Source organism: Vanessa atalanta, chromosome 18 (genome assembly GCF_905147765.1).
Source record: "Vanessa atalanta chromosome 18, ilVanAtal1.2, whole genome shotgun sequence".
In the NCBI taxonomy this organism is placed as follows: domain Eukaryota; kingdom Metazoa; phylum Arthropoda; class Insecta; order Lepidoptera; family Nymphalidae; genus Vanessa; species Vanessa atalanta.
The window spans coordinates 3,128,949-3,154,975 of record NC_061888.1 but is presented as its reverse complement, the minus strand read 5'-3'; the positions used below and the strand labels follow the sequence as shown (position 1 = coordinate 3,154,975).

Below are 26,027 nucleotides of genomic sequence, written 5' to 3'. Positions count from 1 at the left end.
TTTAAAAACGCAACAATACATTATATAAAGTAACAAATATCATTAGTACATGAAAGTATATTAAGCTTCTTATTTTTAAACTTTAATATTCTCATGTGTGATATTTAATATTTTTAAACAAACATAGAAATCTCGAATATTAAACGGTAAGTTTTAAAAATCTTGTGTCCATGAAACTAGCACCTTTAGTAAACTCAATTGGAGTGTCTATTCACCACAGACAACATCGAAAATAACTAGCAGCTGTCGGTGTTAAAAGCAAATAAACAAACAAAGTCTGCACACAACACACTCGGCTCTTTGTCACTGGGTTTATTTCCTAATATACTTACAGTTATATGGAAAAAGATATAACAAATACGCAAAACTTATTTGAATAAAATACACATTATAACCCACGTGGCGTACTTGATTCTATGATAAATATGAGTGGGGTTAGTATTTGTTGATTTTTACGGGACGTATAAATTTCATTTATTTAAAAGGCCACCAACAACGAACGTATCAAAACCAATCTAAAAGAGAAACAACAATTTTTGTACAAGCTTAAATGGTGCTTCAATTATAGGCGATTGAGTGTGTTATGTCAGTATATATGTAATTCAATTGGTTGATACGATTAAAATTTCTTGCCGGTCCTTCTCTATAGAATCTACATTCAAAAGTGCTCGTAAGAGATTACTTAAATCAAATATAATTTCTATTTTGATTTTTGAATTAAATTCCACTTGTAAAAACATATTCAATAGTAGTATAATTACGTATTATTAAATAAAGCAAACAGATTTAATTAAAACAATTTCGTTACCGTTCGTTTTTACGCATATTTTACAACTGGCAATCACAAAGAAACGCCATGTTCGTCGAAATTTTGCTTGCAATTAAATTAAAAATTAGCGCAGCAGACGAACACGCTGACCGTAAAACCGAACTTCAGCGAATTTAAATATAATTTTTAATGCAATCGTTTATATATTCTTATGTTATTGTAATTGATTATTCGCTCAAGATAAATCACAGTCATACTTTCATGTTTCTAATTTCACTTCTCGGTTGTAGAGTGAATACAATTCTTGGTACGTATTTTTTTGGTATTAAACAGCAGCAATGTTTCGTATTCAAATTAATATGATGTAATAATTGGAAACTATGTTAAAATATGAAATTAATTATGCCTTTTCGTTATATCAATTTGAGATTTTAGACGAACTGGTAAATGGGATACCTGACGGTAAATAGTCACCACCCAGCCCATAGACATTAGCGTTGTAAGAAAGAAACATTACATACATTGGCTCACTTATCATTTAAATCGGAACACAACAATACTAAGCACATGTTGTGTTTAGCGGTAAAATACAATTTCTTACTGAGTCTAAAAAAAGTTTGTTATGTATTTTAAATTTATGTTTCGCTCTATGGAAGCCTGGCAAAGAGCCAATCCGCATAATTCGATTTTCATTTAAGGCAAAGGTGCAATTCCAAAAGAGTCGTTTCATTTTCATCTCTTGAATTGAAAGTAGCCGGATTCGTGACATTGGTGTCTCTCCAAATTCACACACAATTATTGAAAATGTTTCCAGAATATTCGATTGAGTTTTGTATCTGATCCTTTCAGATGACCGGTACCAAACTATAGTTTCCTTTAAATACTTCGTATATCTAGAGACTAGCTTATACGTCTGTAGCTTTCGAGGGCTCTGGTTTGAAGACCTGGACGAGCCAATATAAAGTTATTTTGTTTCGGTGAAAAAGTTGACAGTATTGTACCCGAGTGCCTCAAAAACCTCCTATGTCCACACCACGAGGACACTAAATTCATAAATAAAACGATCCTTAATTATTTTATTTAAGAAAAAAATTTCAAGGTCATTTATAATCACAATTTCTCTTTGTCTTTTTTGAGTGTTAAACCCACCAATGCATCCACCACACGAGGAAACCAACGGAAATTGCTCATTGCAGAACTTTTTAATGGCTACTTCCTTAATGAAAGCTTAATGATTCAGCATGCGGCCGGAATGTTTATACATATTTATAAAACCCATATGAAATCAAAGATATTCGCATAACAGTTGTTTCTCAGTAATCTTCTCAGTACTCTTGGATGAAAGACTCGTCAATAAGCTTAACATCTGCAATTGTTTCCTAAACGTTACTTGACTTGCCTTACTTTACTAGTTTGGTTACGTGCCGTTCCGTTATATTAAAACCTCTAATTTATTTACCTACAAAGTGTTAAACATTTAATGATTTTGCCCTTATAACTAGGACTAATGAATATAATTATTTATTTATGGTTTTCGAATAGACATATAGATTGTTTAAATTTTTTGCAGTATGAAACTCTTTAAACTTTTGTTAAAACCTTTAACAATCAAGTTCGACTCAAAACTACTTAAAAAATATTCATAAAATTCAATGCATTTGTTCAAAAGAGTATTCTTATGAAAAACATAATGTTATAAGCACTACGTTGAACGACTCAATTAATGCTTATTTTTACTGACCTATTTTCTGAATGACAAATATAATTTTCTGTTCAAACGTATCGAGGGAATATATTTGCGAAAAAAAAAGAATAAAAGCGATATTTCATTCCCAATGGATCTTTTTTTAATAAAGTATTATTATTTCAGCGTTTATTTTACGTTGTTTAGTCACGTTGGTCAAGCCACCCAGACTTATCAGAATGCAAATCCCGAGGTCTGGGGTTCAATGCTCAGGTCGGAAAATTTGTTTTCTATCCGTGCTTCGTGTGCTACGGGAGAGGGAAATTAAAGTTTGCATTGTGCATGTGCTTCTGAAAGCACTCATAACATCACTATGTCTAAGTATCAAATTTTAATACATATGCTATTCTATAACAAGAAATTCGAATCTCACCGCAGAAAATGTGCGTGAAATGTTAGTATGTTATATGTGACATTGACTTTAATAATAATAAAATTTATACGAAACGTATATATGTATGTATGTAAGACGATTGTCAACATTTCATAAGTGAGATACGAAATTGATTTTTTACAAAATCGCACTGCTGCTTTTAAGATGAGAAATATTGAATAGTCTCTGGATAAGAACGTCAGACAAGAATATATTTTAATGACAAATGATAAAAACGCGCTGTGATTAACTCTTTACCGTAGTCGTTTTTAAACTAATATTTTTACCAAAAGTAGTTTTATTAGATATCCTCAATGGTCGTCTCGTAGCTCAGCATATTTCCAAGTTAATTTGAACTCTTGATGGTGCTCATCCTAATTGCTATAAACGAGAGTTGCAACGAATATTCGGTTACTATTCGGTCAATATATAAATATAAATAATATTATTGTATAGTTTCATTAAAATCCATTTAGTAGTTTTTGTGTGAAAGAGTAACATCCATACATACAAACTTTCGCCTTTATAATATTAGCAAGGATTCGACCGAATACCGAATACTAAATAAAAAACTCACAGAAAACTAATCATGTAACTTTTATTAAAGCCGAACATACAATGCTAGGCTTAGAAAGCATAATTTTTATCTTTGTTTACCTAATATTTGAATGGGAAGTCACATATGTAAATATTTGTTCCAAGAGATTAAAAACGGGAAAATAATAAAATAAGCTCAGGCTCATATTTTAAAACAAAAGCCAGATAGATTACGCTGATAATTATAGTGTCGCCACAAAAGCGAATACAAAAGCTAAGTCTTTGGGTTAATAACGAAAAAGAGAACTTTTGTCTTATTAACCCAAAGACTCGACATTTCGCACTACAGGGAATTTGTATTCGCTTTAGTTGCTACACTATACTATAATTATTATGTGTTTTAATTATGATTCAATCAATTCAATACTTATTATTTGCAAACCTAAAAGTTTTTGGAGATATCGTATGTAAATGTAAATGATATAATTGAAATTTGATTTATATTTTTTGTTTTATTATTAATTATAACAGAAATTATAGAGTCGTAGGTCGTGGTTTTCCGCATTATTGTGGTCTGCGAGGCAATTATCGAACACTCACGCCGAATATTCGACCACGCAACCGACCGAAAACTCGGTATTTGATGAATGGCCGAAAATACTATTCGTTGCAACCGTACTACACATTATTATAATGGTGCGAGTAATTATAATAATTAAACCAAATCTACACTAAACTTTTGAATTAAAATTCCGATCACGACGTTCATTCAGAAACTTCAAACAAAAATAAAGTATGATATCAGTAAACGTACGGTACTGGTTTTCCGGTGGATGGTTCGGTCACCCATAAGGAACTGTCGCTGACTAAATTACAATATTTTTGCTTAATAACTGTGTAACGTATTTATAATGAGTTCGCAATGATTCGCTCGCGTGCATTCAAATTTGTTGGAATAACCTCCTTACGATGACAGTTTTCTTATTGCAGCTCTGCTGTGTTTCTTGTATTTTTTATAAAACTATCTACAGAGATTTATTTATGATTAAAAAACATCATATAGAAAACATTGTCGGATGATGCTTTGTCACATGGGTCACAAGTCCACATTGAAGCATCTTGGAGGGAAAAGTTTAACGTCCGTCTCATCAAAAGGAAAACGCTTAGCTCTCTCTATCGAAGGCGTTATGCCCCTTGTGTAATTACACTGGCTCACTTACTACTCAAACTGAAACACAGTAATTGTATTCCTGATTGATATAAATCTATCTCAATTCAAAGTTCAGAATTTATTTTAATACAACTCATTATGTATTTTGTACTCGACGGAATCCTATCTCATCGGGACTTACTGTAAAATTACTTTTTTACTAATAAACAGAAGCTTAAACATCGATGTATATCTTTCGAATTTTGAAAAATCCTCCCTTAGTACTCTCCTACATTCCATTAGGGATTCCTGTGCAAAATTTCATCATGATAGATTCACTCGTATAAGCAGTGTATTGTAGTAGATTTGTAAGAAAAAAAACCGTTAAAATATATTACAGAAAACTTATTTTAAATCGTACTTTAGGTTATTCGGAATCTATCTAGACCGTAAGAGCGGTAAGCGACCTTAGCTTATATAAGATATATGATAAAATCATAAATATATATTTCTATACAATTTCAATAAGAACTTCTCGCGTGCTATATCATCCTCGTTGTATCTGCCTGCTTCTATGCAACGTACGACCGGCACGAAAGGAAATTACTTTCGAGTTCGACGGTTGCATAGTTCGATGTTGGTTCAATATTGATATTTCCAACTCATCGTCGTCATTTTGATGTGTCGTTTAATTACGGAAACCAGGGCCGGATTTAAAGTCTTGAAGATAAGACAAAACGTACAATGCACGAATCAGTTTCGAATCAAGGTATTCGTTTTTATAACAAGATTCCACAGTTATTTCTAACTAGAATAATAAATTTAATTCTCACATCAAAGACTTGCATTGATAAAAAAGCATATTTAAATACAATACAAGATTACATGAATGATAAAATGCGTCGACTTATATTTGTTGATCCAGACAAAATATTATTTTAAAATTTAAATGTTCTTTTTTGACATAAACTCTGTAATCAAAATAATGTAAGTGTAACTAATAAGTGCACGTGACCGTATTTTTGGTATCCAAGTAAATATACGCGTATTTTGACAATCCTTTTATTATGAGATCTAAAGGCTCAGCTTAGACAACATCTCTAAATCCAGCCCTGACGGAAATAGTTATGTGTTATTATTTACGTGGCTCGGAATATATTAGTTTTACCATGAAACAGATTTTATTATAAAAGGATATTGACAAATTATTACCCTTTGAGCCAATACGGAGAATTTTTGAATTTTATAGAAGAATGTCCGTATAAATTTGTATATAGATCCCTATGGCTATGTATGCGTGGGTAGGTGTGTGTGTGTGAATATAATTTTGTATTGATGATAATAAACGTATGCAGGTAGGTACGTTAGTGTTTCCTTAACATGTAGTATTTTGTTACTTAAATATTTAGAGATCTCGAGATGAAAACATCTGACGGAATAGAATAATAAACACCTATTCAAAAGTTAACAGTATATTTTATAGTATAAAATTGATTAATATTGTCTTTTAGGGCCATGAACAGGAATCATATGTGCAAATTATTTTCTTGTTAACTTCCAAAATGTATTCATTGCCAAAAATGTTTATACCAACAGATATTAGTAAGAGTAGAACATTATGGGTAATTAAATTATTATCGTCGTCATAAAATCTAGGACTTTATGCAATAAATAAATAAATAGGCTTTGTCACTTCCATGTGTAAATATTTGAGTATGTGTTAACATTGTAATTTATTGTTTGCAGATTTCACGGAAAATGAAGCGGCCATAAACAGGATTAATTTTCAAGCGACACCACAACCCAGGTAAAAAGGTATATTTTGTTACGTGTAGCCTATATTAAAACAATGTTAAATAAAGCTGTTATTAATCAAAATTACCTTTAAAACACTTTGAAACTGTATTTTCAAAACTAAGATATATCCTTCGGGTGATTTCTTACAAGGTCATTTGGAGCAAAGGAATTGATATTCTGCCTAAAAAAACTCAGCAACTACTTTTTTCAGTATTCAAATTTGTGTCAAATTTGTGTCAATTTGTGTCAAAATAAAGAGAAAAAAATAATAAAAAATAATAATATACAATTAAATTTATACATCATTCATGAAAATCAGCCAACACTAATTCAATCCTTTTTTATACACAATATTGTAGCTACTGAATAATCTTCCTTATTTATTAATATTATAACATGGGCTTAGGGTTTCGTCATCGATAAATGTCAAGTACAAGAGTAAAAAAATGTAAAACTGCTACCGGTTCGGATATAGATTCTACCGAGAACAAATGGCAAAAAACTGCTTTATATAATTTATAATTTTCAAAACAATGAAATTTCTTTCTCAAACGAAGCATCTTAGTACAAGCACCTGTTTCTACTAAGGAATCTCACAATAGACAATAGTGATTGTCATTCCGCTGGCAGACAACGGATATGTACGTGTGTTCCGTGCCTTATAAGGCCGTATGGCCACTACTTGGCACGGAGCGCCGCATTGCACGGAACCGTATCCGCTGGGTTGATGACGGCTTTTGATTGCAAGAGCGATATGCTTAATGAATATTGAGAATTATGATTGACAGAAGGCATACTTTAATGTTACTCGTTATGTGGAACTTAAATTTACAATATAAAAGCAAGTAAGCTTAGAATATCTTATTTAATAAACAAAAAAAAAATATTTTAAAAATAATAATAATATATATTCATAAAACAAGCCTTACCACCTGACACCTCAGCTTGGTATTAAGCAACATTAACTTTACATCGTCTCGGTAAATTTGTTGATCAAACCAAATAGTGCGCGCTTCCCCGTCTTTCTGTAACATACTCCCGTCCCTTTTCACCAAATCACAAAGATCGCAGGGAAGCGAGATGAAAAATCTCACATATCAACAACTCATATTTGTATCAACAAAATAATGTATAATTATCATAATAATATGCATTCAATCTCAACCAGCCATCTATGCAGACGATGAAGTATATAGTTATGGGCGCACACACAAGTAAGCCCCCTATTCTCCCGCTCTCCCAGTTTGATAGTATGGCAACTCAATTTTGTACTAAAATCATCGATATCTGGACCCTTATGAACTATTGACTGGACCGACAGCCAAAAATAATATATTATAAAGATAAAAATAATATATTATAAAGATAAAAAGTATTATTTTATTAAGTAATTATTTTCGAAAAGCTAACATTAAATATACAAATATATATAATTATGTTACAGATCATGATAATTAAAGTAGAAACAACCCCTCATTTCCATTTACAACAATTACGTCACGACGTTATAAAAAAACCGTTCCAATAATATAATCACTAATGTGACGAAAAAAAACATATGATACATAATAAAGCGATTGCAGCACTGCACTATAAAACTGTTAATCGGAAACGCTGAACAAGTTAAGTCATTGTAATCTCTGAAAGCGCTCTTAAAAGTCGTCTTTATACGAGTTCAGTAACCCTGAAATTGCTGTGCGGGGTATAAAGCACCGGTAACATTGCATCTCGAGTGTGTCCCAGTTTGTTTCTTGCGAGTACCGTAGTTTGAATTTCTAATCCTTGCACGATGCCTCCGGTGCGGTGGACTGTTTAATTTTTACCTAGACACATCCGTTCTTGTGTGAATGTCGTCATCGAGTTTCTATTTCCTTTTTTCTTACAAAGATGGCAGCACTTTGATACATTAATTTCTTACAATAACTTTATTTGAATATATCGGCAATTGTCATAAATAGGTGATACTTTTAAATATATTGTATGTTATTAATAATTTAATATTTATATTGAGACTTTTCTTGTCCTCTATTCAATGAATCTTTTAATGTGAATCTTGTTATGAAAATGAGTATTATTTTGATTGTTTTTAAATCATGATATCAATACTGTACTAAAAAAGGTTTCGATTTAAAAAAATAGCGTACGTTAAATTTGTTTCTGATTTTTTTAAAACTTTATTTTTGTAATAAACAGTATTTTTATGTGGACCCAAAATATAAACTTTTAGTGGTCTTAATTATCGTACATTGGTCTCCGCGTAATTCAAGGCAGATGCTAATTTTAAACATGTTGGTCTTTTTGCATGATAATAATATTCAGCGATAAAACCTAATACTATAAGGTCCAAAAATAAAATTTTAAGGACAGATGTCGACCATTATTTCATTTTCGTCTTTTGACCTCGTATGCTATAGCTGATACCGTATATGTAAAGTTATAACCCGTGAAGTCAAACTTTTGCAATAATTCCTAATTGTTAAGAAAGCTATAGAATATATTTCATCACGCAGCTTCATTGCAGGTCCGCTGAATAATTAAAGATTTTTCTTTTTTTTTGTCGACATATAAAATCAGACAAGTTTTGTACCTAATGAAAATTATTTTTCAAACCTTTCTTATTAAAAGTAAAACGTGAAAAAAGAAATGTTTGCCCGATTTGAACTCACAAACTTCGCGTATAAGGTTTATGTTTTTTAATTTACAAGCTCACCTCGGCTTTATGATCTCTTATTTATATCATATTATTCCTGACCCTCAAGTCACCGTAGTTCTGAATGTTCCCGACCTAATTCCCGCGCTGTCAAGCCAAGAAACGTCAACTCTATATTAATTAAATCTCTTGAGCATAATTGTATTCAGCGATTCAATGGATAGCCTTAAGATTATATTGATAACAATTTATATTATAATTCATTTTCGTGTATATGTTAAATAAAATATAAGTTATTAAAACAGATCCAATCACAAAAAAAAAATCATCCATAGATATTTTATATCCTTTTATAGTTGATTCATCATTTTACAATGTAAATTATATACAATTAAAATGTATATACATGTATCCCGAATTAAAAACAACGAATAATTATACGCGTTTTTTCGTCTTTGTAATTTTATATTAAGCATTCGCCGTACGTATCAACTACTTTCACAGTAGATTTATATTTAATGTAATAACTCTTTATACGTAGTTAAGTATGTACATTGTACATAATCAGTCCTTAATAAATAATAAAATATCAATTTTAATAGATTATCTCTTGGTTTTCCGAATTGACAACAAGACGTGACATTAAAAAAAAAAATAACCATGAAAATTATAGGAATTTTTTGCGCGTTATTTCCAACATAATTTTGACAAAAACAACAAAAAAAAAAACAATGATCGGAATAGTAAATGTTTAGTCGAAATAATATGAAAGAAATACCGTAACAAAAAAAAGACGTACTTCTGACAAAACTATACTAACTTATTAAACCATTTAACATGACAAGATGAGGGCTTTAAAAGTATTACTTTTAACGCTAAATGTAGAATCCTTTTTACTCATCAAGCTGTAATGTACGCCGCGACAAGCACACTCAGAAGCCTTTGCATATTGCAGCCTCGGTGCGGACGTCCTGATTATGACGTCACGACACAGCTTCACTGTTTTATCCACAAAGGAGCTATTATCAAGGAAATGGATTTTAACCTTTGTAATCATAATCAATTTCCTTTTTCTCCTGTTAATTTAAGGTTTTTGGTTTTTTATACGGAACAAATTCATAAAATAATATCAAAAATTAGTGTATTTCTATGAACTTATTTCTGACGCTTATTAACTAGCATATTATGGCGTATATACGGAGAGTTTATATTTAAAAATATTCTAAGCTTAAAATTTAGATGTATAAATATTATCTAAAACATACAGTTAAAAAGTAAACTACATAATATTCGGTGCTAGGCTTTATTTATGATTATACAAATATACACCGACCCCCATACTAAGCGACAAGCTTGGTTAACAATGTCTCATTGTTGGGCACAATTTCTTTCACGTTCATCCGAAGCATAATCCACCACTCCCCGTTTCGGATTAGTGGATTAACGCGTGGCAAACATCCGACCCTGACGCGTTTCCTTACGAAGTTTTTCTAGAAATTAAACTCGTGATAACTTCTTCGTGGTTAGATTAATTCTCGTCGTAAAGTCAGATAGTCGCTACATATAAAAAACGTATTTCATTCTAATGATATTGCAATAAAATTATACATTTTACATTCAAAACGATTCCCATAGGTATAGTATTTATCGCTGAGTGTGGGCATTAACGCCTTTAAACGGATGCCGGCGATCATGCGATACGCGTTAGAGTTGGTGTCGAGTATCAAAAACACCTACTGTTTACCGGCTACCTACTGACATATATATCATGAAATACTACATCCCTTGAATATTGTATACAAATATTTGCTTTTTATTATTTTTTTATAGGACGGGACGGGCAAACAGGCAACAAAAATTTTGAACATTCCTTACATCGCCAATGCGCCACCAACCTTGGGAGCTAAGATGCTATGTCCCTTGTGCCTGTAGTACATTGGCTCACTCACCCTACCAACTATCCAGCTAGTCTAGTTTACCACCATATAATATTGATTATATTAATCAATTTATTTGTTTAATTATCGAAGTGTATAATACCGAATTGAAAACAATCAATTATAATTCTTTATCAATTCATAGCTCGTTACGTAAAAATGTTGCACAATACTGTAAATACAAATAAAATTGTAAACCATTCTAAAAAAACAAGTGATATATTTATCAACAAACTCACCTGCGTAGGTATAGTCACGTGTTCTATCTCCTGAACTATATCGGTTCACAAATTACTTTAACATTTAAAATGAGTCTACCAGATAGTGGCAGTTTGTTTTTTAATTTGGTAATTCCCACCATCCATACACACTGGGACTGACATTTGAAATATTACACCACTACAACTTGTAGTGGCCAATTGGCCCACCAGCCTAATATATCATAAAAACAAAAACACTTTCTTATCATATTTTTAAAGGACTAAATAAAATGTTAAGTTGCCAAAGTTAAAAATTTGGCAAAAACCTCAGTAGTTACTCATTTTCAGAAACTGTCTGAAGAAAAAAACATCACTACATAAATATATTGAAGAAAAATTTGCTCAAAATGTAATAATAACACCAGGTACGAATTTGACAGATTTATGTGATTATATATTATATCATATAAAAGTTCTTTAACATACATTTAGTAATATAGGTATACATATAATTAGTAACATCAAAGTATGCAAAAAAATCTCCTATTGAAGGTGTTCGTAAACGAATAATAGGCAACAAAGAATAATAAAAATAAAGTGACAAGAGCTTTTTTAATATTTATGATGTTAATTACATACAATGGAAATTTTCACTTGAGTAATTTTACCCTTAGCCGTGGTTAAATTTTCAAATTAAATTTATCAGAGGTAACAAGGCTTATTAGGGACAGCTCAAGTTAATTCAAATTCAAAACGATCTTTTGTTTTACAAATGCTAATAAAATATTTTTAAACAAATATATTCAGCTCATTAGGTTGTCTCTGGGTATCCCTCTAAGTCGAGATGAAAACTTAGTTCGAGACTAAAACAAAAACACTAGAGAAACCTTATAGAACAATTTTAGATGTTGAGTAATTCACTGTACTAAATAACGAAAATTTTGAGCGAGTTTCCTTTCGTATTTGCAGTAACATTTTTTTAAAGTACACATCTCTAAGAATTTTAAGGCCGTGTATACTTCTTTCAATTATTTGGATTATATAGCTCGTATACAACCGTAAATAAAAACAGGACCTATATATGTCGGATGAATTTCTGTCCCATGTCCCGCACACCAACCCGCACTGAGCAACCGTACTCTAATAATGTCCAAATCTGCTCCTTTTACGGAACCTCTGCCCGATAAAGTAACATTGACGATCTGGTATCGTACGTTGCAAGTGTTTAAAATAACTAGGAAATATATTTTAAAACTACCATCATATATTTCTCTTCACACCATAGTATATTAGTTTTACTGTTTATTTTTCAAGTACCCTCTTGAAAACAAATATTTAACCTGATCTTCCAAGTACTCAGTGACTATAGAATTGTTTTTGGAATTTACTAAAACATTTATTGTATTTAGAATTTTGTATTTTGACGACCCAAAAATATACAATACAATATAAAATATATGAACTATGTAGGTAATATGATTTTCTCCTATAGCAGCGATAGGTCAGAGGTCAACAGATAAGTGGGTCGCCGGCTGCAGTTCAGCTGTGACCCATTTAACTTCGAAACGGAACCTCGGAAACTATATTAAAAGCGTTTTTAAATTTCTAATGTAGGTTATATGTGCGTCGTACTCTCAAAATTCCGTTCCATTTTTAAAATTAAAATATATTAAAAATTTTTTTTAATTTAAATGTAGAAATGTAATTTATTTACTAAAAAATAATTGCAATCATAACTTAAATAAGTATATACAATTCAATATTAAAAAAGCTACGGTACTGATTTGAATCATAACCACGTTAAATGGTGGCTTAGAATGCTATCAGCGTTACCCTTTTGAATCTTATTTCCGGTACTATGGACGAAAGATGAACCAGTCCACCTGAACCTTTGTGCAATTACCGGACAAATAAATTACAGATAAAATGGCAACCAATATACTTAGACTCTTTGACAATCTTTAATAACATTGACGATTAAATTATTAACATAGGAAGGCAGACTCCACCACTGCCCAGAAACATTGACTTAGAACCATCCGTGACATCATCAAAGCACTACTTAGTTACACTGCCTCACTCACCATCAAATCGGATCACAGCAATAGTAATTATTGCTATTTGGTGCTAGAATATATGATAAGTGGATGCTACCGAGGCGGGCTTGCTCAAAGCCGAGAAGAATTCAAAATAAATATCATAAAACTTGTAAACTTTACAAGTCGATTAGAGCATCTCATCGAATTTCAAGTTGTGTTGCTGCAACATTTTCATGCAAGCATAAATTCAGAAGCTGATGCTTCATTATACAAGCTTCCATGCTTGTATAATGAAGCATCAGCTTGACCAGTGCCTTGTAAGCTCGTATAAAGTGTCATTTTGAAGTCGCCATTCGATTAGAAACGAGCAATGTGTACAGTACATATTGGTTTTGTAGGTTATGAAGATTACTTTTATATTTTAGATACATTACCCAAAGATATTTACACCTGAATTGGCTTTTTATATATTGTTATATTGAATTTCTTCAAGTGCCTTCTTCTTCGTATTAGTGTCCGTACCCTTATTCCACCCAATTAGCTAAATACATTACTTTATTTGCATTAGCAGCCTGTAAATTTTCCCACTGCTGGGCTAAAGGCCTCCTCTCCCTTTGAGGAGAAGGTTAGGAGCATATTCCACCACGCTGCTCCAATGCGGGTTGGCGGAATACACATGTGGCAGAATTTCGTTGAATTGGACACATGCAGGTTTCCTCACGATGTTTTCCTTCACCGCCGAGTACGAGATGAATTATAAACACAAATTAAGTACATGAAAATTCAGTGGTGCCTGCCTCGGTTTGAACCCGAAATCATCGGTTAAGATGCACGCGTTCTAACCACTGGGCCATCTCAGCTTTACATTACATTACTTTATTTATTGATTGCTAAATGCTATTTTTAATAACATTCAACAATCAATCGCTGGAACAAAAACTGTAGATGCATTGCTAGCCGAAATTGTTCTTGAACACATGGACGCTTAGCTGGCTCGAAAGTGGATTTAAGTTAGATTGCGTTCTAAGCTTTTTCGGATATAGCGGCCTTCGTTTTTATAACACTTTGCTTGATAATTTATTTTTAAACCACTTTTAATTGTCAGGTTTAATATTAATACTTTAGTTATTTCAGTATTTTAAGTCTATTATTTAAATATTAACATCTTTCAATTATAATTTTGGCAAACAAGTTTGATATAAAGGTACATTACAGTTTACGGAAAATTCAATCGGTTTTTATATTTATATATGCTGTCAAAATGTTGTCGGTCTAGGCCGAGGTCACACGGATCTAGGCCGGAAGCGGCCACCTGCCCGGGCTGCGAAAATGCCATGCCATCAAAGAAATCTCTCAGCTAAATTTCTTCTAAATATTAGCTTAAAAATATACCGTTGACCATCTCGATGGATTAATAGTTGTACCGAAAACATTAATAATATATTAATTTAACTAAATGACTTAACATTAACAGTACTTTAGTTATCGTATCGCGATCATGGAAAAACAAAAGTGATATTTGATTAAGTATTTTAACAGAAAGGGAGAGAGTTATTAAATAGGCATAAAAATTAAAAAAGAATTATTATATTCGAAATTTAAAAGTGATTTTAAAAATTTAACGGTATGTCGGTGCATGTCTAGTGTAATTACAGTAGTACAGTTGCTTATTTGTAACGATTTTATTGTTAATTTTTAAATAAATTCTAGACGTAAGCAAAAAAAAAATACACAGGAATAAGTAACAATACGTTAAAATACACACAGGAATAAGTAACAATACGTTAAAATACACACAAATAAAACTTGAAATTAGTTCATTTTACCTAAATTAATTTAACTTCAAGAAACCTTTCAATCGCGATATTCTTATATTAAAATTATATATGTATAAAATGTTAAAAAAAGTAACAAAACAATTTTCATTCAAAATGTCAAACAAAAACTATTGTATAAACAATATCTCACCTAGTACAATAGTGCCACAAACTATAAAAATTCCTGCGTGCTCACGTAAAGCAGAGTGTCATTGTGATGTGTTCTCAACAAAATACTGTCTTCAGACTGTATTGTTTTTATCTCCGCAATGAAGTACCCAAGTCGCCCGCCACCCTCTTTTACGACTTCGAAATAACATTGTAACCAAACGAGACTTGGAATTTAAAAACTAACTTTTATAGCTTTAGTTAAAACCTTTTAATTTGGTCTAGAATTTTCATAATTATACCGCTCGAATACATTTGCGCAACACCATTTCAAAACGTGTGTGTCTTAAGAGATGAATAAGGGGATTTTATTTGAGCTCGTCTGTTTATCAAGCCTACGGCCTTAAATACTTGATAGCGCGAACCAATTCACAAGCAAATTCGCGAAAAGGGTTGGCGGTAAAGATCTGGTTTCTTTTTTTATGATATTGGTTGGTGGACGAGCAATTGGGCCACCTGATGGATACCATCGCCCAGACAAAAGCGCTGTATGAAATATTAACCATCCCTTATATCGCCAATGCGCCACCAACCTTGGGAACTAAAATACTGTGTCCCTTATGCATGTAGTCACACTGGCTGACTCACCCTTTAAACCGGAACACAACAATACTGAGTACTGATTTTTGGCGGTAGAATAAAAAACATGAGAGTAAATAAACATACACACAACTTCTCTCTATCAAATCTATTTACTACTTCTAATTTAGGTAAATTATAAAATAATATGATTTAAATCTATACTAAATATTCTCTCGTAGTAAATTTACCAAACATAGATAATTGAAAGCTTTTATGTTGTATACAGCTGAAGTACATATATGGAATACTAGCTGTTTCCGCGGTTCCATCAGCGTTAAACTTTATTTGCACCTTCTGTATGTCGTATGTTATATTATATAGTCTTATAATCTTAATAAATAAATAAGCTAACACGTTTATGCATCCTAAGATGCGTTTAAACAAACGATCTCTTCAGTTTTAAATAATAGCTCAGATTAGCCATGTAATTTGCATTCAAAACATTTTTCAAATTAATCTATCACGACATTTTGACAGCTTCGTGTCCTCTCGCCAGACTCACTCAAGTAATATCTCGCCCGAGACTACAGAGGCCTTTGTGCCACAATCGCGGCCCATTCATGCCATGCGTTCTTTTTCTTGTCCAGGACTAGACGCCCAGACTTGGTTTACGTCTACCTTGTCATTATGTAATCGTGCTGAAACATTTTGCTTACTCTCGAGGTCTCGTTGAGTCGAATAATACAGAATTTATTTTTCATTAAATTTACCTTATATATTCTTGAATAAAATTTAATTTGTTTTATATATCATGTATTTGAATTTGTGTGTGTTTTGTACATATATGTGTGCATTGAATGTACTTTAATATGATTTAAATTTATTATTTTTTCTAAATTAGTTCCTGCCTATAAATCTCCCACAGCTGGGCTAAGATTGCTCTTTTAGCAAATGTTTCTGAGCTTATTCAAATTTCGGTTAATCGGTCGAATTAAAACTACCATTTTTTTGGAAAATAATATACCCTGAAATAAAAAGACCTGATCTCAAACAAATAAAATATAATTGCAATAATAGGTCTACGAATTATTAAATATATATATAACATGTCAGAAAGACCATCACTTGACAACATACGGCTAGCTGAGTATAAGTCAAGGGTTAAACGCTTTATTCAATCTGCGAACGCCAACGTAATTGTTCCTACATTCATTACATTCCTCCAAACAATGACAATTTTGAACTTTAATGCCGTTATAATAGAGACTATTTACACTTGTTATTGTTAGTTTATTTGTCCTAGAATATTAGGATGTAAGACTTAACGCCCACAAAAAAGAAATGTATAACATATCTGTATACTCTATCGTCTAGATATAAGGTAAATCGCGAGGTCCTGGGTTCAAACCCAGGTCGGGCCGATAAAAGTTATTGGGTTTTCCTATAGAAAAAACGCTCAGGAACAGCCCGGAGTCTGGCCATTTGGAGTGCGTACTATCCTGTGCCTCGGAAAACACATCGATGTTTCGAAATACAGAGGGAACCTGTGTTTGCGCACATATTTGTGTACTGTAACATATTCCGCGTAGTTGGCTGGTCTCCCTTGCGATTCACCGCCGTGACTGAAATCGGGACGACATGACACGTAATATTTTATTATTCATATTATAATTTAAAATAATTACCTCGTTGATAGTTACTCAATGGCACAACAGCAGCTTATCAAATCTTGGTTCAGGTTAATATTAACTGTGAACTTACTCATACCTATGCACGTAATACTTCCTGCGTAATTAGCTTGTCTGTGTTGAGGATGTGGTGGCTCATAAGTTAATTTAAATTTTAAAAAAAATTGGATATTTTTCCTTAAAGTTAAATTGATCACAAATTCAATATATGCTTAATAAGATATCAATGTTTACTCGAAAATAATATTCGAATGCACTAAAAATTATATACACTAATTAAAATCTAAAACAAAAAATATTAATATCACCAAACCCATAAACATGATTTACGACCATTAAATGTCTATTTTATACCAAGCACTAATGTATGAGATCTATTTCCGCCGCCGCACGCGCCGGTTATTGTACGGCAGTTAGATAGGGAGATTAAATGAGCGTGCGCACACAACTTACCGAGAAATTAATATTATTAGAAATATCTATTTCAACTTTTATAATCTATGAATATTTGTTACTTATGTAAGTGCAATAAGTACTGTATTGAAGCAATAATTTTATATTTAAAAATTGCCACACTAAACACTTTAATTATTGCCATATTTATTTACATATTGGTTTTTTTTTAAATAAGTCTTTAAGTAATTGTTTGATTATATCCATACTAATGTTTTATAAAGGAAATTTTGTTTGTTAGTAATCAATAAACTCCACTAGAAAGCTAATGTATCCTAACATAAAATAAACTGACATTAATTTCAGTAATATATAATAATATTTCAGTATGTATGTCTCTTGGTGGTAAGTCAAATATTATATTATATTCTACAGTTACCAGGGACATAACATCTTAGTTCTCCAAGTTGGTTGCACATTGGTGATATAAAGATTGGTTATTTCTTACAGCGCCAATGTCGTTGGGCTAAATAAACATAGAGGTACTATAATTATGACTAATGAAGATTCATAAATATTAATAATTTTTAATTTGGATCCATTTCAATTTTCAAATTATGAAATTAATAATTTGAAAGCAAACAATTCGTTAGAAAATTTGATTTGATTTGAAAATATTTTACTAATTATAATTTGAAGACAACCAGTACAATTATTGATTTGATTACATTGACGACCTTCGTGGTCGAGTAGCGTGTACACCATTTTCATGGGGACGCCACTCCGAGGTCCCGAGTCGATGTAGAAAAAGTTCATTAGTTTTCAATGTTGTCATGGGTCTGGGTGTTTGTGGTACCGTCGTTACTGATTTTCTATAACACAAATGCTTTAGCTACTTATATTGGGATCAGAGTAATGTATGTGATGTTCTCCAATATTTATTTATTTATATTTATATGCTAAGAACAGTCGGGATGATACCGAGTTCTAAACTCGGTGGATCTTCAATCAAAAATCGCATGGAAATCTGTATGGGTTAGATGAAAATCTACCAAGTGTGGTAGAAAACACGTTTGCCTAGCCGGGGTAATAGTAAGTTTTAATCGATCACCTACTTTAACATATTTTATTAATATCTCCAGAATAATCAAGAACTCGTAAATAGGCTTAGTGCTATCAGAACCAATAGTGGATACGGCTCCCGCTGGGCTTAATAAATCGCTTTACACAATTGAACTAAATCCGGTGTCACTCAATCATGTAGTTTAATATGACATTAAATTAGATTAATATATACTGTTTTAATGCTTTGTATTTTAAATAAATCTGATAGAACAGTCTCATTCATGACTGTTATATACAACTGTAACTTTTCAAATCGTTAGTAATACTATAAAAAAGCTGTACTCATCGATGTCATACGCTTTAATCATCCTCTGTGTGTATATTTGACTTTATTTAGCTCCCAGACTATCTCGAAGTCAAATTCCATTAGGATCGATTCAGTGTTTTAGTCGTGCTCAGGTAACAGAAGCTTTTCATTTAATATTAAAGTCTGACGAGTCAGATGCAGAAGCTTGTGACAATATAGTTACACAAAATATTAGTATAATACTATTATATGTATATTTAATGAATGCTATATTATATGAATCCAAATTATAACGCGAATTAAAATACGTTTACGTTATGTAACATTTTTTGAAAGAAAAGAACATTATCGTTTTTCTCTATCGTTTCGCTCAATTTATGTCAAAACTTTTTTAAGCTTTAACAACTTTATATTAGTATGGATTAACACAAATAATTAGCGCTCGTGTAACGTTATTATATAATGTACATAGCCATCAGTGGCCTGTATGATAAACAGCATGACCTAAGCTAAGTGGATCGCGGCTTGATCACGCTGTGGAAGTAACGTTCATTTAACGCCACGTCCGATGGAGTGCGGGAAAATTGCGATCGCGCCAGTTTTTTACTAAAGCGGAATAATGTGACACTCATCAAGCGGTCGATGTTCACTTTCACGGTTTATTTTGCAGAAATTTTACATTACGTTATCTATTACGAAATGTTTCGTTTTGGTTTTGACACTTTTTTAAAATCGAATGGAGACGCTCGTCTTTACAGTATGTCGTGTGAGATGTGATGCAAGAATAAAGGTGCCAAAAATACATATATTAGACTAGTTGTCGCTCGCGACTTTTCTCGTTTGGTCGTTAAGTGCTAGGCGTTAAGGTAGCATATGTTCTTTCTTGGAATTCGAGTTCTTGGATTCTTTTGTATTTGTTGATACACAACAAGGAGACGCGCTTTCGTCAGTGAACGGGTCTATCACTTTATATAAACATTCAATGTCGCTATACATGATGTTCTTAAGTAAGAACTTCCTAGTGGTAGAAAATTATTTAAAATGAAAATAAATTATTCAAATACACCCTATCGGATTCATTCAACTTTGTTGATCGTTCTCTCTTTTTATCATCAATTATTTGACGTTCGAAAGAAGGAGACAAGCATTGTTCAACTAATTACACTAAACAGCATGTATATTAAAGTCGATGATGTATGCGTAGCTTCATATTAGACTAATAAATTAAAAACACCTCTTCTGTAAACGACTAAACTGAATAAAGGAATTCATAAATCACAGCCTGCAAACGGAAATACTATAAATGTTAAACAAACACACGTGACTGCTTCTTTTTTCCCTCTAAAATAGATGTCAAACGTCTTAAGATCCACGTTCTTTTTTAAATGTATGAAAATTAGACTCTGTGCGCAGTAAGACGAACGTCACAGCAGAACTAGATACAGGTCAGTAGTAAATTGGATAATAGATAATAATGAGCATCGTCTGTTAAACCTAGATTGTAATTGAGATTCAGAATGAATCCTACCTGTGTGTGCTCTCTTCAAATTACAAACGCCCAAGTATATTTCTATATATTTTTCTATTCTAAGATTTATAAAAAAGGAAATTTCCGTAACAATATTTTGTAGATTAGGTTAAAAGACATTTTCTTACAAGGTTTCCAATAAAGGCACTATACCTAAATAGCATTAGCGCCAATAAAGCGGGTTTAGCGTTGAAAGTCAATTTACTCCTATATAACCATCGCTAATCCGTTTTAAAAGAGGATAATACTTATTTTGCGGTTAAGACTGTGTCAATGTTTATTTCGGTTCAAGCTATCGCGTCGTCATTAACGTTCTGCACTAATTCGTTTCTGACAGGAGATTATTATTATGTGTCAAGAATACAATAATGTACGATGTTATTAGTATAATAGAATTACTAGCGGTTGTAGTGGTATTTAAAGATTGGTAAAGAATCAGCAATAATTACATATGAGACATTGACGGTGAATACAATGATTTAGATATATTAAGATATATCTTACTCTTTCTAACAATCTAAAAATAATACAACACACAACCACTACGAACAACTAACCATCAGGTATTTTCCTTTGATCTTCTGCCTTCCTGCAATTAATTCTAAAAAAGTGTGGTGCAGTCCGTTTTCAACCAATCAATAATTCTCATTTATTAAACGCATTATAATCAATTATAAAGTAATTGATAATTGTAATGAAGACGAATCGCCATAAAGTATTCAATATGTTTAAATTTTTATCGGACTGTAGTTTCAGATATTTCGTTACGGTCTATTTCGTAATAGTTTTATAGCGATCATTTCGAAACGGTTCATATAATTCGTTTCTATTTTAATTTGCTTTGTTTTTCTAAGAATTTTATATGTTTTAACTGAAAATCTCGAGTCTCACCGAGAATATTAAGTCTAGAGTTCGTTCAGCAATGCAATTTAAATTCCTGCAAGACTTATAAATAAGGACGAGTTCACATTTCACAAGTATCAAATGATATTGATCGAGAGTACACCGACGTATCACAAAAAATATCACTCGTTTGCGGCGAATTTAAAATGATTATTTCAAGGAAAAAAGAGCGCATTAAATTGGGCACCCGAAATAACTTTCATGTCCTCGGAGCAGCATTGTTCCACATTAGGTAAAGGAATGTCTCCCGCTCCTTGAGCTCCTCATCTTGCGAGCTCACGTGCCTCATTGTTTTATGTATGGGAAATTCCTAAACATACTGTATTATTCATCAAGTCACTATGTATGTTCTTCGCTAAAGTACTTGCTATTCGGTTAGTCTCGTTTCATTCATCTATGTAATTAATAACTCCATTACAAGCTAATCTACACGATCCGACAGAACTGAACTTAAGTGTTCAAATCTAAGAGTTTTCGTAGCTATTAAATAATTTACGAATATCATCACAATGATTTAAGGTGGTATTCTTTACAAAACTCAGGCGATACTAATCGTCTAAGTTTTCTACATTGTTTTCTTTACAAACGTTCAGTTAAGTTAGTATTAATTAGTGTATTTTAATATTTATAATTTCCACTTGACGATCTCTACAATCGATATTGATTAAATTATAATCCAATTCTAACTACCTTTTATTGGATTTTTTTAGAATTTTTCATATACATAACAAATTATTTAAACTGTAATATATATTAACTGAACGATAGAATATCAGACCATCTCGAACATTAAGTTCTTAAGAAGATAGATGTTGTGAAAATTGTTATCACACAACGATCATTCGCTTCGCTACCCACACCGTAGAAGACAAGATTAATGGCACATTTTCCATTGGTCTCCCAGATCACTCGTGGGCAATTTGTTTGTTATACTGGCAAGTCTATAAAAAAAAATAATTAATATTTTTCATCTTGTTCATGAAATAGCTTAATAATGAGACAAGTATGATATGGATAAGTAACATAATAGCGTTAGTAATTACTTGTGTCATACGAAGCCATTGTTTATGGTTGTATTGGCAGCTCTTAGTTGAACCCTTACAATGTTTGACATATAGGGGAGGGGATACGAAAATTAGCTGTCTTCAATGGGAAATTTATCACTATTTAAAATTTCACTATTCCTTTGTTTTTTTTTTTTAATATACCTGGTATTTTATTCGTTATCACATAATTATCTTTTTAAATCGAATACATGCATGTACAAGAAATTATTTTGTTTTAAATAAGCCAATCCTCAAATGAACTAATTTTTAAATACTGCTGAAAATTTTGCTACCAGCAGAGTATGTAGTTTGTTTATTTTTATATTCATTTTACCAGATATATTGTTATGTGAGAATATTTCATATCAATTAAAAATTACGAAAAATAAAATCGTCTTTGCTATCAGAAATTCACATAGTAAGTATAAATATATTAGTACGATTTCTATAATTATCTCTTGTAATCGATTTGAAATGTATTGCATTATGTTTTTATCGTACATATTTCAATAACGAATAACGAAACAATTTAATCAATTACTTGTAAGTTAAACACCGTGACAGCAAAAACTACCTAACTAAAGTGTCTTGTTAAGAACTAAAGATTTTTATTTATGCAGGCCAATATACTTCTTAAATCCTTATTATAAGGGATACAATCGAATGATTGCTGATTGGTATGAAAGTATTTGTATCCTTCAGGCTTGTAACAATGAACTATTACCATTAAAATATAAGAGGGTAGAATTTAGTTGCGTATATTTTTCCCACAGTCTGCAGTGAGCGTATCGAAGCGTCAAGTTGGACCCCAGACTTGAGAGTTTTGATTTGAGTTCTGATTATGGTCGAACTCTCTTTAATAATGTTGTAATAACTAATTTATTTAGCATTAAATAAATAAATTAAGCTATTATGACTATTTGCAAGTTAAGGTAACATCAAAATATCTAATATTGTTGGATCGGTTCAAAGATGAATTCATTTATCACTTAAATTTCATTTATTTGTTTAGACGCGTCGATTTGAGTGAAAGAGCAAAATGAAAGAAACCGCCTGTTCTCACCTTTACCAAAACCGAGAGAATAATTAATATTATTTTTGTCAATCTGTCTGTTTGTCCTGATAATCTTCAAAATGAATAAAAATATAATTAATATTATCCAATTATATGAGATAATTTAATTGACTTAGATGATAATATAGGAAGTATTGCAGGCAGTCGGTCAAACATTATAAAAAAACTTAAAGTAAAACATAATATGTATATATTTATTTCATCTAAAATACAAATATAACGCAACTAAAACCGTAGGGCACACAATCATTTTCTTAATTAAGAAGCGGTTTTATCATTTAGGAAGAAGTTATTATTGGGCAGTCTACTTCGAAGTTTATTAAACATTAACAAACTAATATTCTTGTTATAAATAACAGCGAAGCAAAAGCAAAAATCTATTTTTTCTCTCTAGGCCATTGAAAAGATTTTCTACGCTACCTTATTCACAACTAACAACCTAGCTCTCGGCGAGAGCATTCTCGCTAACAAATCGTCTAAAAAAGGGATATAAAGCCGCATCGTTCTACTTTATCTTAACAAGGCACTTATAAAATAAAGCAAGATGACAAAAATAAATTGCTCCTCCCTACTAAAATTATTCTTGGAAACCCACGCTTTGGTTGTTTGAGACAGGTTCAAGAAATTCCTTATGATGCTAGACTGTCGCTGAGGGCCGTCCGCCCACTGATACGAGAAGTGAGAGTAACTACATTCGTAAAGTGTAATGTTATCATTTAATGATCTGATATTTCATCAAGGGAAGGTAAACAAGGAGCACGATTAAAAACGCTAATTAAATTAAATTGGCTAGAACTTGGGTACAATAAATGCCTCTCCTTGAAAGTTGTTCTGAAGTTGTTACCAAAATTTTAGTAGACTTTAGAAAAGTTACATCACCCTAGTACCTCGTTACCCTTTGTCGTCTGATGTAGCGTAAATATGCTGCAGGTACCTTCATCCATCAACATTTTTATTATACCTCTGACTTATATTTCTTATCGTTACATTTTCTGTGTAAAATACATAGTCTACTGTGCTTGACCTGACTGTATATAGCTATTTCATTTTCAGTTCTTTTAACACTTTGAAAATCTGTAGTAGACGAAAATTTTCCCACGTCCTGTATTTTAAAAAGACATTAATATTCATTAACGTAGGACGTTCCTCGCTCTAGGAACGCCTCAAAGATCCTCGTAGGCGTTAACGTCAGGCGCCTGCAAATTAAGGGATGTCAAAAGGCTTGTTCCAACTTAATTATAGCGTTTGTAACTTGATATAAAACAACACTCACACAATGATGCGTATGTATAGAATTGTGTTGAATTGATACGAACACACAAGGCGAGCATATCATAAAATCTTCACATTTTTGTGGAACAATAATGTATAGTATAGAAGTTTTGTTTGGTCATTTGTTTATCTTGCAATTTTGGAACTGCTTTCATCCTTACTGAGAGAATTTAGCTAATATCTCACAAAACGTGTAAAAAAAACTTGGTACCAAGGTTGAAATTTTATAAATATTCATTTAAAAATGCTAAACGAAAAAAAAACTGTTTTCCGCAAGCGCGAGAATTTCCGAGAAAGTCTTTGTGTGTTAATATAATCAACCTTCCATCGTTCATTAATTAATGGTCTTAACTAACAAGAAGGTATAAAATACAATCCCCATTGTATAGTACTGGAAGAGTTTTTCTTATCTATCATCAAGAAAAGTATCCTAATAAACAATTTAATTGCAGAAGTAAGACAAGTTTTAGGGCACACCGGTACTATGACTTTGTGCATCTCCATATATGTTTTGCTACCCACATAATATATTATATTGCCAAACATTTATCACTTGAATTGGTATAATACTGTTCAAAGGGTGACTGACTGAGGGTCAGTGTAATTCCAGGGTCAAGAGGCATTATACCTTAGATTGCTCATTTGGTCACCTGCCAAAGCCCAAAAAAGGCAGTAAGTGACAAAAACTGTTTCTTCTATTTAGCGTTAATCAATTTATCATCAACAATTATAATAAAACTTTATTGCTAAGAAGCAATGAGCTAACCATTCAGTAGGAAATAGCGTAATAGAATTTTGTTTTATATGATATTTACGTATGTGTTCGTAACGATATACTGATCATACATCATTCAAAACGCGCATTTTTTATACATATCATTACTAATGAGTAATAAAACGTTCAATGCAATTTGCTTTTAATAAATAGGGGAAGATAGATGAGTTAACGAGTGCAAGATACCAATACGCATCCTGTTTACGTTGAAATAGATTTAAATTCCCACTAGTATTTAATTTATCCAGTATTTCGCTCACATTTATAACTAT

General features: G+C 31.8%; 1 protein-coding gene across 1 annotated transcript in view; it reads left to right on the top strand.

Moving 5' to 3' along the window:
- Positions 1–26,027, top strand: part of LOC125070728 (myosin-I heavy chain) — a 79,062-nt gene that overhangs the window by 22,903 nt on the left and 30,132 nt on the right. Inside the window, exon 2 of the mRNA XM_047680669.1 lies at positions 6,320–6,380. The gene's annotated coding sequence lies outside the window, so the exon portion shown is untranslated. The remainder of the gene's footprint in view (positions 1–6,319; positions 6,381–26,027) is intronic.